A 14807-nucleotide genomic window follows, 5' to 3' on the forward strand; every position below is an offset into this window, starting at 1 on the left:
TGATAATAGCGCACCAATCCTATTCATATATATAGTGTATTAGTGTGTGATCACTTTTATTGGTTTACAGCTTTTATTGTTTACCGTTATCAGTTTCACATATTATATATTTATATTTTTTTAGTATCATTTTAATCATGTACTATGTACCCCATACTCATTCACATAGGGGGGTCACCAGGATCTGGGGGCCCCCTTGGTAAAGGCTACTTTATTTTCGAGCCTTCCCTTTACACACAGCCAGGCAATAGGAATTTTGCAGCTTTCTCACAGACTCTCACAGACTCAAGAATCAGTCCAGGGGAATTTTGTTTTGTTTTTGTTTATTTATTTAGGGGTTAAACTTGGATGGGGAATGGGGAAGCATTGGATGCCTGAAACTGTAAAACTTGAATGAAATCTTTGGGAATTTGCTAATCTCTCTGGCTGCAAGGTTTTAATGTAAAAAATGCTATCCTCCCGTAGGATTCATGGCCCAGCCAAACTGACAAAAAAAGGTCCAACTGAAGAATACAGGTGATGCCCCTTAGAGAAATACTATCACACTTGGCTGCTTTGAACCCAAGCTAGAGGTGTAGGATGGCTTTGATGGCTATGAACTAGCATTAAGTGGTTATTGGTTATAGGCATGCAAAATATTGCACCTGGCTGCCCCACCCTTTGCATCCAGGCTTGGGTTATGATGAAAAGATGTAACTCACCCAGTCCCTCTTTGGTGAATCCTAAGGTCCATGAGGCTGCTGCACAGTCTTCCTGCTATACAGGCTCAAATCTTGACTGTCAGGGTAGCTGCAGCTAAGCCTAGATGAGGCTGGCAAAGGGGTGAAACTTCCAGCTGCTCCCTCTCTCTTTTCCTTCCTTCTGCCCAGGGGCAGAGCCACCCAGCACCATGGTCCCCTCCACTGGACGACTGGACCCCAGACTCTACTCTCTCACTGCCAGCTCCTGAACATTTATGGCCTATCCCCCCACCTTCTGAGCCTTGCCTACCCATGGATTGGTGGAGATGCCATATTTATTCAGGCTTTAGTCTCTGTTCTTCCACTCTCTAAGTTCCAGAACTATCCAGCAAGTTCTAGAAGCCAGGGGGAAATAACAGAGGCCAAGCCCTTGGAGCTCTGTACACTGAGGGTGCTACATATAATATTCAACACAGTTTGTATAACTCACACAACACTATGAATTTAATCTAAAGGCAATTTTAAAAGAGAAGTATGGCTTTAAAAAAAAATAAACAATCATACTCACCTAGATGGCTGCAGCACTGATCCCAGCTGCAGCTGTCCCTCCGCAGTGTTGCCAACCTACCAGAATGAAATTTACTGACACGACACACAAAATTTACTGGCACAGCCAAGTTTTTACTGGTATTTCCAAAAGTTACAAAATTACAGTTTTAAGTGCAAATTTCAGTATTTAGGCTACAAACAAGTACAATATGCAATGTCATTTAATGTAGCTATTAAGGCAAAACATTTCTTGTTTTATTTTCAATATAGTAAGTAAGTAGCTCAGGGACAGGACTTAGGAGGGCAATGAATTAGAATGGACAGGAACATGCACATGAAATGGACTCTCACAATGACACTGATAGCAGTGTGCAGCAGCACAGATGATGACACCTCACCGACACAACACGTCCCCTCCTGAGTCACAGTGACAGTCTCTCTCCATGCCAGGTGGTCCCTTCAGTCCACTCCAGTCCAAACAGCACTGACAGTCCCGCTCCCGACTCTCCCTGCTCCTGTCCTGTCAGCACCAACCAAACACACTGTAGCAGGCACTCGGGTGGTCTCGGCTGGCTCCGGACTGGAAATTGCACATGCACAGTTCCAAACAGAGTGCTGGGCTGTGGAGGGGGTGTGTGACTGGCTCAGACTCACAGTGGCTTGCTGAGAGGCTGACCAAGCTGTCGGGCCAGGCTTCTAGGTAGATTCCGACTTTCCCAAGCCTGGACCTGCTGAGTGATGTCAGCCGACAGCCTGCTGATGGCTAAAAACGTGTCACAAGTCATCACTGGTGCATGCGCTCTGAAGGAACCATGCCATAAACAGTAACGTCACTGCTGGCTCGGCCATACATAACGCCGAAGCCTGCAAAGCCGGAAAGAATACCTGGTGAAGATGAAAGCACCTTCAGAGGTGACAGCGCACTGCTGAAGGGCTTCAATTTCAGGTAAATCTGTCATAATGTGCTAGTATGCGATCGATGCATACTAGCACATTATGACCTAAACTGCCCGGGGCCGATTTTTTTATTTCTCTGAGGTTTACTACCTCTTTAAGTGTGTGGATTAGGAGTGATGACTTTATACCAGTTTTATAATCTGCATGCTTGTTCTGGGTCTATGTCTCCAAAAATCATGAAGCCAGTGCCACAATGCCCACATTGTAAAAGTGATCGGTTAACTATATAGTCGTTTGGATCACTTTTAGATGACCGCTTGGAACCGGCTCATTAAGACCGGTAACAAGCTCATGGCTGTTACTGCAGTTGTGCGCTTGTTTGACATGCTTCACTCTCTGGACTTATATAGTACAACCAAAGAGGCAAAGTAGTTAAAAAGATCCTGACCCTGATCATTCTTTTCAACAAATACATTCCTATAAGATTATGTGTGCACTTAACATATTTAATGCATGTTATTTACCTGTAAATGTTGCAGGTTATTTACCTCTCCTTGTGTAGACATCTATATCTTGTGATGAAGTATTTCATGTTGATATAGCTCAAGTTCTGATACTGGTTTTTAGCATTATATGTTTATGTTTTTTTGCTAAGTTCATTTTTTAATGTAATAAAACAATAAAGTGCAGTGTCCATTTCCATTACATTACATTTATTACATTTTTTAATTTAATAAAACAATAAAGTGCACGGTCCATTTCCAGTCTAATTTGTTGTGGTAATTTATTTTATTTATATTTATTTTGTATGATTTGGGTGGTTGGGGTGACTGTCACCTATCCTATGAGTTGGACTACAAGCATTTGTGCCCATGCAAAGTGGTAAATGATTTGCGCTAGCACTTGATGCTATAGTTAATAGAGTAACATACCTTCCAGCTATCCCTTTTTTTGGAACCAAATCCTTCTGTCCCTCTTTCCTCCTTAGTTGACTCTCTTTTTGGACAGGTGTGGAGACCTCTATAAAAAATAATGTTTTAAATAATGCCTCACCAAAATGCATGGTACAGAGGTACGTGCTCTTGTTTGCTACATATGGGGTGGGGTATTTTTCCATCATGGTGTTTCCTTTGTCTTGGCAGGAGCATGTTTAAATCATTCTTTTCAGCAAACTAAAAAAATAATAATGTATTTAGGTATATACACTGTGTACATGCGTTGTCTATCAGTACAAGGTATACAGATGATGTGACATAACAAGCCAAAAACTCTCATTTATACCCCTTTATCACTCATCGAAATAATAATATTACTTCATTTACAGAGAGCAGTCTGACTTCTGCTCATTGTGGGAGAATCTGTACGTTTTATTTGCTTAAAGAAGGTGTGTAGCAGCCTGATCTAGTAGCTACCTTTTGCACAGTTTCATTATTTCACAAAAATGACTTCTGTATGTGAACGTTCCTATTATGTCTTTTTACAGAGGCCTTTAGAGTTTTGTTTTATGAAGAAAAAAACTGATAGTAGAAGTATTATATTCATTTTTATAGCTGTGGCATACTGTACAGTGCTTTACAGAGAAATCTGGGCCATTTATATACTGTACATTAGTGCTTTCCTGATTTTTTTTTAAATCAGATAAAGTTTTATTGAAAAAAAAAATATGCACACAAGGCAATGAACAAAAGTTCACAGCACTTCCAAGACAGCCTCTCAAGTTTTTTGAATTTCCTAGTACAGCAGCAAATACATTGTTTAATATAAACAGAAGTACAATCTTAGCTTACCGCTTTCGCTATTTTGTCCTGAGTGAGCAACGAGTTAATGACCACATTCCGCTCCACCACTACTAATACATGCACAATGAAATTATCCTACCAAGGGGGTATGGCTCAACCAAAGAGTAGCCTATCCATCACCAATTCTAATGGACTCTGGCCCGGGCCCCAAAGGTTTTCCAATTTGCGGGGGCATCCCCTGTGCTGATAACAGGGACAGGCGGTGAGGTCAGTGGCTGGTGAGGCACTGGCTAGTATCAGAGCCAGATACACACAGGTTACATAGGTTGCGATCGTTAGAGCGAGAGCAATAATTCTAGCACTAGACCTCCTCTGTAACTCTAAACATGTAATCTGTAAAAAATGTTAAACATCGCCTATAGAGATTTTTAAGTACTGAAGTTTGGCGCCATTCCACAAGTGTGCACAATTTTAAAGCGTGACATGTTAGGTATCTATTTACTTGGCGTAACATCATCTGTCACATTATACAAAAAAAATCGGTTATCTTTAGTGTTTTTTTTTTATATTCAAGAAACAGTTTTGTTTTTTTTTTTAAATGTGTTTGAAAAATTGCTGCACAAATACTGTGTAGCATAAAAAGTTGCAACGACCACCATTTTATTCCCCAGGGTGTCTGCAAAAACAATATATATAATGTTTGGGGGTTATGAGTAATTTCTTACTCATAACCCCCAACAAAAAAAAAATGATGATCATTACATGTAGGAGAGAAGTGTCAGAATTGGCCTGGGTGGCAAGGGGTTAATTACCATAAGTACTATACAAATAATTATTATATATTGTTTTTAAGGTAATTCACTATATTTTCAAAAACTGTACTCAAGCAGGTGGCTTAACGGACAAATTACTAAAGTTTGAAGTTATAACTTCAAAATAGTAATTTTTTCCTTCTAGTTAAAAGGACTGAGCTGGAAGGGAGCATTTGTCTTTTAGACACATGTCCCTTCTATGACACTGCAGTAAGAAGACAGCCTCCACTGCAGCATTTTTATTGGACAGCTGGGGCTAATGGTACTTTACCATTGGTATAAGACTCCAAGCTGTCCATTGTGCTCAGTAACTCTGACAAGAAGTGAGGAGAGGCACTATGAGCTCAACCTCTCAGTCTGCTGCAAACAGAGTGTGCCAGCTTGTATTTAAACTGGCCGCTCTGTATGTAGCTTCTGACAGGCTGCGCAAGGAGCCCCTTATCTCATTTTTACCAGTGGTGGGGTAGGACTAAGGCTAGCTACGCTCTAAATTTGGGGTCTCTGTGACCCTCAAAGCTCGATTTCTTTTTTTTTTTTATGTTCATGGCTCTGCCTCACCTGCCTCCCCTGACTGCACGTTCCTGGCTGATAAATGTACTTTTCCAGGCTAATGCCCTGTACACACGATAGGATTTTCCGACAACAAAATCCATGTTTTTTTGCCGACGGATGTTGGCTCAAACTTGTCTTGCATACACACGGTCACACAAATCTTGTCGGAAATTCCGAACGTCAAGAACGCGGTGACGTACAACACGTACGATGAGCCGAGAAAAATTAAGTTCAATAGCCAGTGCAGATCTTCTGCTTGATTTCGAGCATGCGTGGAACTTTGTGCGTCGGAATTGTGTACACACAATTGGAATTTCCAACGAGAGATTTTGTTGTCGGAAAATTTGAGATCTAGATCTCAAATTTTGTTTGTCAGAAATTCCGACAGAAAATGTCCGATGGAGCCTACACACGGTGGGAATTTCCGACAACAAGCTCCCATCGAACATTTGTTGTCGGAAAATCCTATCGTGTGTACGAGGCATAGCAGTTTCACCCATACAGTGTACCCACTCCTTGTGGGATGGAGAGTCAGTAGACTTCCAGTATCTAAGTACTACTCTCCGGGCCTGAAAGAGAGCTCTAGTCACAGCTTTTCTGATCTGAACAGTGAGCTTGAAATCATCTAAAATCCCAAAATGACAAGGTTTAGGGTCAAGTAATATAGCAATTTTAAATACCGCATTTAACATATGCATTACTCTCAACTTAGGACACCGCCAGGTTAGATGGATCAGGTCCCTGTTGTCCCTTGTGTGACGAACGCGGGTGTCAGATGCCTGCCCTCCTCGCTAACTTGCAACAAAGGACCGGCCAACCTCACACCACGCTGTCACTTACGTAACAATGCCACTCTCAGCTGCGCCCAGCACAAAGATTTTCCAGCTTGCGGGACCACAATCTAGGTGCGAGCAGCCTGAGAGTGATTGTCACTGGGCTAATTACACAATTAACCCTTTAACTGCCACCACCCCCGTTTAAAAGACCGAGCCGGGGGAGACTCGTAATTTTGCAATACCAATTATAATTTTAGAATAAGCATCTGCCACACACACTGCCACCACAGACAGGTCTGCTCAGAGTCTTACTCTACAACAGTAGCGCCCTTCAAGAGGCAGGTTCGTTTATAGCTTGCATTAAGAGCTTTAGAGACAAGATTAACACTTTTCAACATAAGAGTTTATTATGAAAAGGTCAAAGTTGGTGCAAATAAAATATTTACAGAAAAAAGATGTTTCAAAAAGATAAAGACAATATACAGCCACAAAGCAATGAGGTAGAATTGGGAAGGAAGAATACTTGCAATTAATGTCCGAGGGTTGATCAGAGTTCGATCGATGAGCTAGGTAATCGGTTCTCGACTTGGCAGATGTTTCTTCTTGGATGGTAAAAGGAGAACTGACCATTGTCTTGGCATCTCCTCTTTTCTGTCAAATCAAAGGGGGTGTTGACAGTGACCAGTAACCAATCGTCTGGTGATCTTGTTTAGGGGTTGTTGCTGGGAGGTGTCTACACTCATGACCACGTCCCAGGTAGATTTTGTAATACATATTCATATAACTGCATCTATAGTGTTTACAGATTCCAAATATCCATACTATTATTCAACTTGAGATTTCCTTCAAAACAAGTCTAAACATGCCATCTCTATAATGTATAGCCTGCTTTGGAGGAATAAGTGGTCCCAGGGGTTTCCCATATGACCTGACATAGGGGTGTCTGGACTTGAAACGTTCCATATTATCTGAGGAAACTAAATATGTCCAGATTATGGCTGTGCTATTACTAAGTCAGAAGTTAGGACACATGCTGAAATTTCATACTTATAAGTTGGAGGTGTATTCAGACAATTTACAACCAGGGCCTGTTAGGTCTCTGAATGGGGAGGGTGACAGTTTTACGACAGGCCTGAACACTGCCCTTACAACAAATGTTTTCTACTGACCTAACCTGGTTCTGTTTTCTCTGTTGAGATAACCTTTTCTGTTGAACTTAAAAAGCTTTGAATTCCTAAGACAAGGGAGGAGGGAGGAGGGAGTTCAGATTTCTCTGTATGTTACATGGTTAGCCAAACTGTCATGGCTACTTCCACACAAGATGGCAGCTAGCTACAGCTTTTCATGTCCCGTACATGATATCGTTACACCTTGAATTTTTAATAAAGGTGGGGGGTGTCTAGGATGCCCAGTTTGTGCAGCTTAACCAGAGTAAGGTGCCCCCTCAGGAGTATGTATAGTTGTATTAGCGTTTGTTGCACATTAGGCGAGCATTGGGGTATTGCTGTAGCACCTCCTCCCACTGATCCTCCACAAAAGGGCCAAGATCCCTCTTCCATCAGAAAGTCATTAAGCAGCATTGTATAGCAACGCAAAATAAAACCCTTTGTAGAAACTGATTTGGGCCATCATGTGAAACACTGGCATCCTTTTTGTCCTTAAAGTGGTTAAGCAGGGGAGTTATATTCAAGTGGCAGATATACACCAGCCGAAGTGTAACCTGTACGCCCAGGTATTTAAACAAAGAAGTAACTGGGACTGGACAGGAAGAAATAATGGTTTGGGGAGGGTTGGTATCTAGTAGCATTAATGCCGATTTGTCCCAGTTTATGAAGAGGCCTGAAAACTCTCCAGAATGGGCAATAATGCTCATAGCTGTTTCAAGGGAGTGCATGGTATCACCTAACAGCAGGATGGTGTTGTCAGCATAAAGCATGACTTGCTCCTGCAGTGCACTAAACTGAAAGCCTACTATGTCTGGGTTCTGCCTAATGGATGCAGCCAAAGGTTCAATAGCTAGTGCGAATAGTAACAGCGACAGGGGACAACCCTGACGGGTGCTCCTGCCTGGTGGAAATGATGAGATCTGCCCCCCCTCCCGGATGGCTGCCAGTGGGTGACAGTTTAATCCAGGAGGTAAAGGCAGGGCCAAAGCCAAATCTGGAAAGGACAGCCCAGAGTAATAACCACTCTACACTGTCAAAGGCCTTGGCCGCATCCAGAGACAGTAAAACGCTGTGACCCATATTATCTGCCCTAGCCTGTATGTTGAGAAATAACCTGCGAAGGTTAACCCATGGTAGACTTTTGGGGCATAAAACCGGATTTATCCGGGTGTATAATCATGGAAATAACCATATTAAGGCATAGAACCAGTACCTTTCCCAAGATTTTCACATCACTTTGGAGTAGGGAGATTGGCCTATAAGGCCCTGGATCAGTCGGGTCCTTACCAGGTTTCAATAGAAGAATGATGTTAGCTTTTGTCATAGAATGTGGTAGAGTGGCACGTTGTTTAGCAGAATTTAACATCTTTAAGAGAAATGGCATTATCTTTTCCCCATATTGTTTGTGTACCTCTACTGGTAGGTCATCATCACTCCGTGCCTTACAACTGGGGAACCCTGCAGTTGCTTTTTTTTAGCTCTTCCAAAGTTATTGGGGAGTCAAGCATTCTCCGGTCATGCACAGACAGTTCCAGTAAGCAGATACCGTCCAAATAAGTCAAGATATCTTCAGAAGTACATACTTTTTAGTTTGGTATGAAGAAGAATTAAGGGAAACAAGTTCTGCAATTATGAAATCCAGAGTAGTGATTAACCTGCCCTCCCCAGTTTGCAAGGCACAGATAGTGCCTCCTGACTGCTAAACCCTGGCAATCATGGCCAATAGCCTTCCCGTCTGTTCCCCCTCCTCATAGAATGCCACTTGGAGAAGAAACGTTTCCTATCTGCCGAGGACGTTAACCAAATGGTCCAATGCATCCTGGGTAGAAAGCCAGGATCTTCTATTAGAGTCAGTGGGATTCTTTATATACATTTGCTCCAATTGGCGTACCTGTTTTTCTAGCTCAACTCTCGGACCACTTGTATTTTGTTTTACATCATTGATTTGGCCTATAAATATGCCACGTAGGAATGCTTTAAAGCAGGCGTGTCCAAAGGCTGGCCTGCAGGCCAATCACGGCCCACGTTCCAGTTTCGAGCGGCCCGCCTCGTAATTTGGACATGTATATCTTTTGTGGCCACCAACAAATCCCCGAACACTGGGGGCCACAAAAGATATACTTTCTGGCTGCCTGGGTGGGGGTGGGACGAGTGCTGTACATACAGGAGTATTTCCTGTTTACATGGCGGCCTCTGTAATAGAAAGTCCCCTCCCCTGCGCTGTCATTGGACGACTGTTCTTTCCATCATAGGAGGCGGGACTTTCGATTAAAGAGGTCGCCGAGAAAACAGGATCTTCTCCTGTATGTCTGTTGGCGCTTGTCCCGCCCCCTTCCTGTCTCCTCCAAGGCTGCAGATGGGCATGAATCAGGCTGCACTGATAGCAATAGTGAGTCTGCATTCATGTGAATGGGGGTGCTGCATTCATAGCAATGTGGGTGCTGCATTCATGGCAATGGGGTTTGCTGCATTCATGGCAACGGTGAGTCTGCATTCATGTCAATGGGGGTGCTGCATTCATGGCAATGGGAGTGCTGCATTCATGGCAATGTGGGTGCTGCTATCATGGCAACGGGGGTGCTGCATTAATGGCAACGTGGGTGCTGCATTCATGGCAATGGGGGTGCTGCATTCATGGCAACGGTGGGGCTGCTACATTCATGTCAATGTGGGTGCTGCATTCATGGCAACGGTGAGTTTGCATTCATGTCAATGGGGGTGCTGCATTCATGGCAATGGTGGGGCTGCATTCATGGCACTTGTGAGGCTGCATTGATAGGCACTGACCCTTATTTTGCTTCACAGTTCTTTATTTATAGTTCAAGATTTTTTCCTGAAACTTCCCTCTTAAAGTGAAGGTGTGTGTTATAAGCCGATAAATACGGTATATCCAAATAACAAGCCCAAGCTCATCTCTTCACCACACACAGCCACAAAGGCAAGAGAATTCTTGTTTGGCAGTGTATTAGTGCTAGGACGAACACACTTAGACCGAATTTTAATGGTTTAAAGCAGGGATATGCAATTAGCGGACCTCCAGCTGTTGCAGAACTACAAATCCCATGATGCATAGCAAGACTCTGACAGCCACAAGCATGACACCAAGAGGCTGAGGCATGATGGGACTTTTAGTTTGCAACAGCTGGAGGTCCGCTAATTGCATATCCCTGGTTTAAAGAATGTCAAGCAAAATGGTCAGCCCTCACGCATGTTCACTTCATCAAATCTGGCCCGCTTTGAAAAAAGTTTGGACACCCCTGCTTTAAAGGCATCATAGCCTTGTAGGATATCTTCGTGATGCTCATGGGCTACAAGGAAATCTGCAATAGAGTGGTTTACAGAGACGTAAAAGAAAAAGTTTAAGCCAAAAGCACTAAGCTTCCATGAGGCATGTGCCAAGGCAGTTGTGGGTCTGACCTCAAAGTGAATCGCCAGAGGGGAGTGATCCTATATGCCTCTGGGAGTGTATTTGATGTCCGTAGTGTAGTGCCTGGTTGTTTTTACACTTAAAGAAACTCAGGTACTTTGCCCACCCAGAGCTTAGTGAAAGGTTCTCTTGAAGGAACAACCCCCACCCACTGATACTCATCTTTCCCGAGGATATCAGCAGCAAACCCTGCGTATGCTCTGTACTGGTGTCAGAGCTTACACAGGGTTCATTCCTTCCTCCCCCCTCATGTGACAGAGTTCAGGCCTGGTGATTGTTAGCTCAAGAGCACCGGCAGAAGGGTCACATGCGCCTCAATTTCCAGAAGGAATGAGTATTTACCGAGGGCTCTGACAGAGCAATGGAGTGGTGGGAAAGTGCAGCCAAGGTAAGTCTTCTCACAAAAGAATATCATTTCAACCTGCCATTTTTAAAAGGAAAGCAGTAATTACAAATATTTATAGCATGTAAAACCTGTTCACAGATTATATCCTACAACTGATGAATTAGCTGTTTGCCTGAAGTTATGGAGGTCACCTTTACATACTGTAGGTCTAAAAATATTTTTTCTCTTTAGGAAAATTATGTTAAAATGTCACTAAACCCACGTCATTAAGAAAAACTATCCATGAATGCTGTATTTCATGCTGTTCATACTCACTTAGTCACCGTGAGATTTGTTTTCTGTATTCTGCAAAAAACCTGGTTGACCCTGCTGCTCTCTATCTCCACCTTCTGTCCAAGTTCAACTAGGGATTTTGCAACACTGCACATGCTCAGTTTTCAGTGAGTTTCTACGCTACGCTGAGCATTTCCTCCCTATCACATCTGAGCAGCCCATGTAACTTTAGAGTCACACATGTAGGTGTATACACAGTGGTAAATGACAGCTCACTCCCTCCTCCATGCCTGCTAACCAGCTAAACACAATAGGCGAGATATTACATGTAGATTAACAGAGGCTTCACCTCTCTCTTATTCTAACACACAGGCTGAGGGATCTGACACAGCTTGTGACTGGCAGAAATCTGCCCACACCCCTTGTTATTGCCAAAAAATAATAAAGATTTGATTTCAAATATATATTTGTATGATGATTTAAAACGGTTTATTGATATTATTTGTTTTTACTCTGTATTCCAAAGGCTGTTTTTTTTTTTTTTTTAACATGCGACCAGCAGCAAAGGACTAGAAGCTCCTTGTGCTTATGTTTCCCTGCAGACAGGCTGGGGAAGAGCTGGGCCATGTCTGTGACAGCTATATATCGATTAGCAAAAAGGTACTTAGATGTTTTTTTTTTTTTAATTAAAAAAATTACAGTACCATCATCAACATAAAAACATAGAAGGTGTATGGCCTCACAGTACCAGATAAGTAAGATATATCTTAATAAAATGTACCATCGTCCAAGTTAGTTTAAGGAGAAAAGTTTGGGAGTATGGGCCCCACCCCCGACTCACCAATAGAAGGACAGCAAGTGGACTATTGCGGTACATATACAAACGGTATGACTAATAATATGAATCACTGATAATTGATTTGCAATATTTATTTATACAAAAATGACAAAGAGAACAACAAGACATATAATTGAAAAAGTTCAGATGACATGATAATTCGACATCTTTCGCAGTTTTACCGCTTCATCAGGACAATACATCTGTAGAAATATATCAAAATACAAAAATAAATGACATATATTAATTTTTTTCAAACAAATACAGAATGGGGGAGATAAAAAGGGTGATGGAACTGCTTACCTGAGCCTCCCCCAGCGATTGGAAAGAAGAGATGAGATACCGGCCAGAGTCTGAATAAAGTAAATGTAAAGGTGAAAAAAATCATATGATCAATGCAGGTGTTAGTCATGAAAAGGTGAGGTGATCAGCTGGACAACAGGGGTAAAGGGAACATGTCGAATTATGTAATTTGAACTTTTTAAATTATATGTCTTGCTGTTCTCTTTGTCATTTTTGTATAAATAAATATTGCAAATTTTATCAGTGATTCATATTATTAGTCATACCTTTTGTATGTTTTGGTGAGTCGGGGATGGGGCCCATACTTCACATAAAACATAGAAGGGACATTAAAGTGGTTGTAAACGCTTGTGTGTGAATTCTACCTAGGCTTACCTATAGGTAGTGGAAATATCTCCTAAACGTGCGCCGTTTAGGAGATATTTCACTTGTAGTGTGCCGATGTCTTCATCGGCGCATGCGCTGTGAAGAAACAGACCTCCGTGCCATTTCTTCCCCAGCGTGTGCCGTCACTGATGGCTCCCGTGCGCATACACGGGAGTGACATCACACGGCTCCGGCTAGTGACAGAGCCGGAGTCCGCGGCCCTGGAAGGAAGAGGGGTGAAGATGGACGCGGCCTGCACAGGCTTCGTTTGCAGGTAAGTGTCACATAATGGGCTAGTATGCAATGCATACTAGCCCATTATGCTTTTAATTTGCATGCTTTGCAGGGAGCAAAAGAGGAAGTAAAACCCATCAGGGTTTACTTCCTCTTTAAACAGTGGTGTTTAGTATCACTTTAAAGTAGGCCTGTATTGTAAAAAATTGTATTCTACCATTTGTAAACTCAATTTTTGAAAATACTAGTTCCCTAGAGAGAAATAGCTACAAACCTACTTCACAATCACATGTTCAATCAATATTACCACAACTGAATCAACCTTCAATGTTCTCCCCCATTGGTTCTTAGTACCACCTTGACTGGTACACCTTCACTCTTTTCACCCAAATTAATGCTTTACAGGTTGTAATATAGAAGGAGAAACATGAAACATGGAAACTGAAAACTGAAACATGGTGGTCCTGCCTCATACTATCCAGAATACTAACTGGATACTGGGCTAATGTTTTCAGACTTCTGTGGACTATCCTTCACATTCTTGAGGGCCCATATCTGGCTCTTCTCTATAAAATTTTTCCATTCATCACTAAAGCTGGCCATGCACATACAGATATTTTTCATTCAGCCTGTGGGCTCATCCACACTATATATCAGGAATGGACAAATCTCCCACATGGGTCACTGTATTTTGACAGCTGGCCCCACTGGCCAATTGATCGGATGCATCAGGAACCGGACACATTTCAAACAGTTTATTGCCAGCTTAAACCCAAAGTTTAGAAAAAAAAAACAGCACAAGCTACATTACTTCCCTACCATCACTCCCTGAGTTGTATTAACTTCCGTCACACCGGAAGATTACCGCAGCAAGGGTCAGGGGAGATCAGAGGAGGAAGTTGTCACCTAAACCTGGAGAGAGCAGCATAAGGAACACATCACACCGATGGTAAGTAATGTCCTGCTGTTTTTGTTTTTTTGTTTTTAACTAAGACTCAATATAAACCAATGATTTATATTTTTGCTATCCACAAAACTGAATATACCTTGGATTTGAAAAAGCATGGGGCAAAATTTTAAGAAGTGAAAAAAAAAAATAGGATTACAAATTAACTTGAATATTTAAAGACTCACATGATAAACTTCCCAGAATTTGTGACCCACAAACTCAACATTGCTCTTCCACCCTTTCCTTAAAAGTCTTCACATTCATGTGAGTTGGGTCACCTGGGGGAGCTTCAGCTGGCTACATTGTCATGTATTCATATTTCTGTTTCTTGTTCAAACTTCAATTTTTTTAAATTAAGTTTTCAATACAAATACAGAAGAGAAAATGGGGAGTTAAAAGCCCAGGGTTTTAAAGTAGTTATAAAGGAACAAGGGTTTTTTTACCTTAATGCATTAATGTAAAACTCCTTCTGCATGCAATTCCCCCTCCCCCAGCCCCCCCCCCCCTCCTTATTCTTGCCTGAGCCCGATCTTTATCCAGCAATGCGCATGAGAGCAGAGGCTCTCTCCCTCCTCATTGGCTTAGACACAGCGCAGCCAGTGACGCAGAGGCGGGGCTGAGTCCTGCTGTCTGTGTCAATAGATACAAACAGCGAGCCTCAGGAGCAAGCCCACACAAGTAACCTCATAGCAACTGGCTTGCTATGGGGGCACGTGGCGGGGAGCCAGAAGCTCCAGCAGGGGACCCAAGAAGAGGGAGATCAGGGCTGCTCTGTGCAAAACCACTGCACAGAGCAGGTAAGTACAACATGTTTGTTATTTTAAAGAAAAAAAAATATGTTTAGAATCACTTAAACTGCAAACCCATTACTTTGCAGATCAGGATAGGAAAATATCAACT

The sequence above is a fragment of the Aquarana catesbeiana genome, linkage group LG10 (assembly GCF_042186555.1).
Source record: "Aquarana catesbeiana isolate 2022-GZ linkage group LG10, ASM4218655v1, whole genome shotgun sequence".
NCBI lineage: Eukaryota > Metazoa > Chordata > Amphibia > Anura > Ranidae > Aquarana > Aquarana catesbeiana.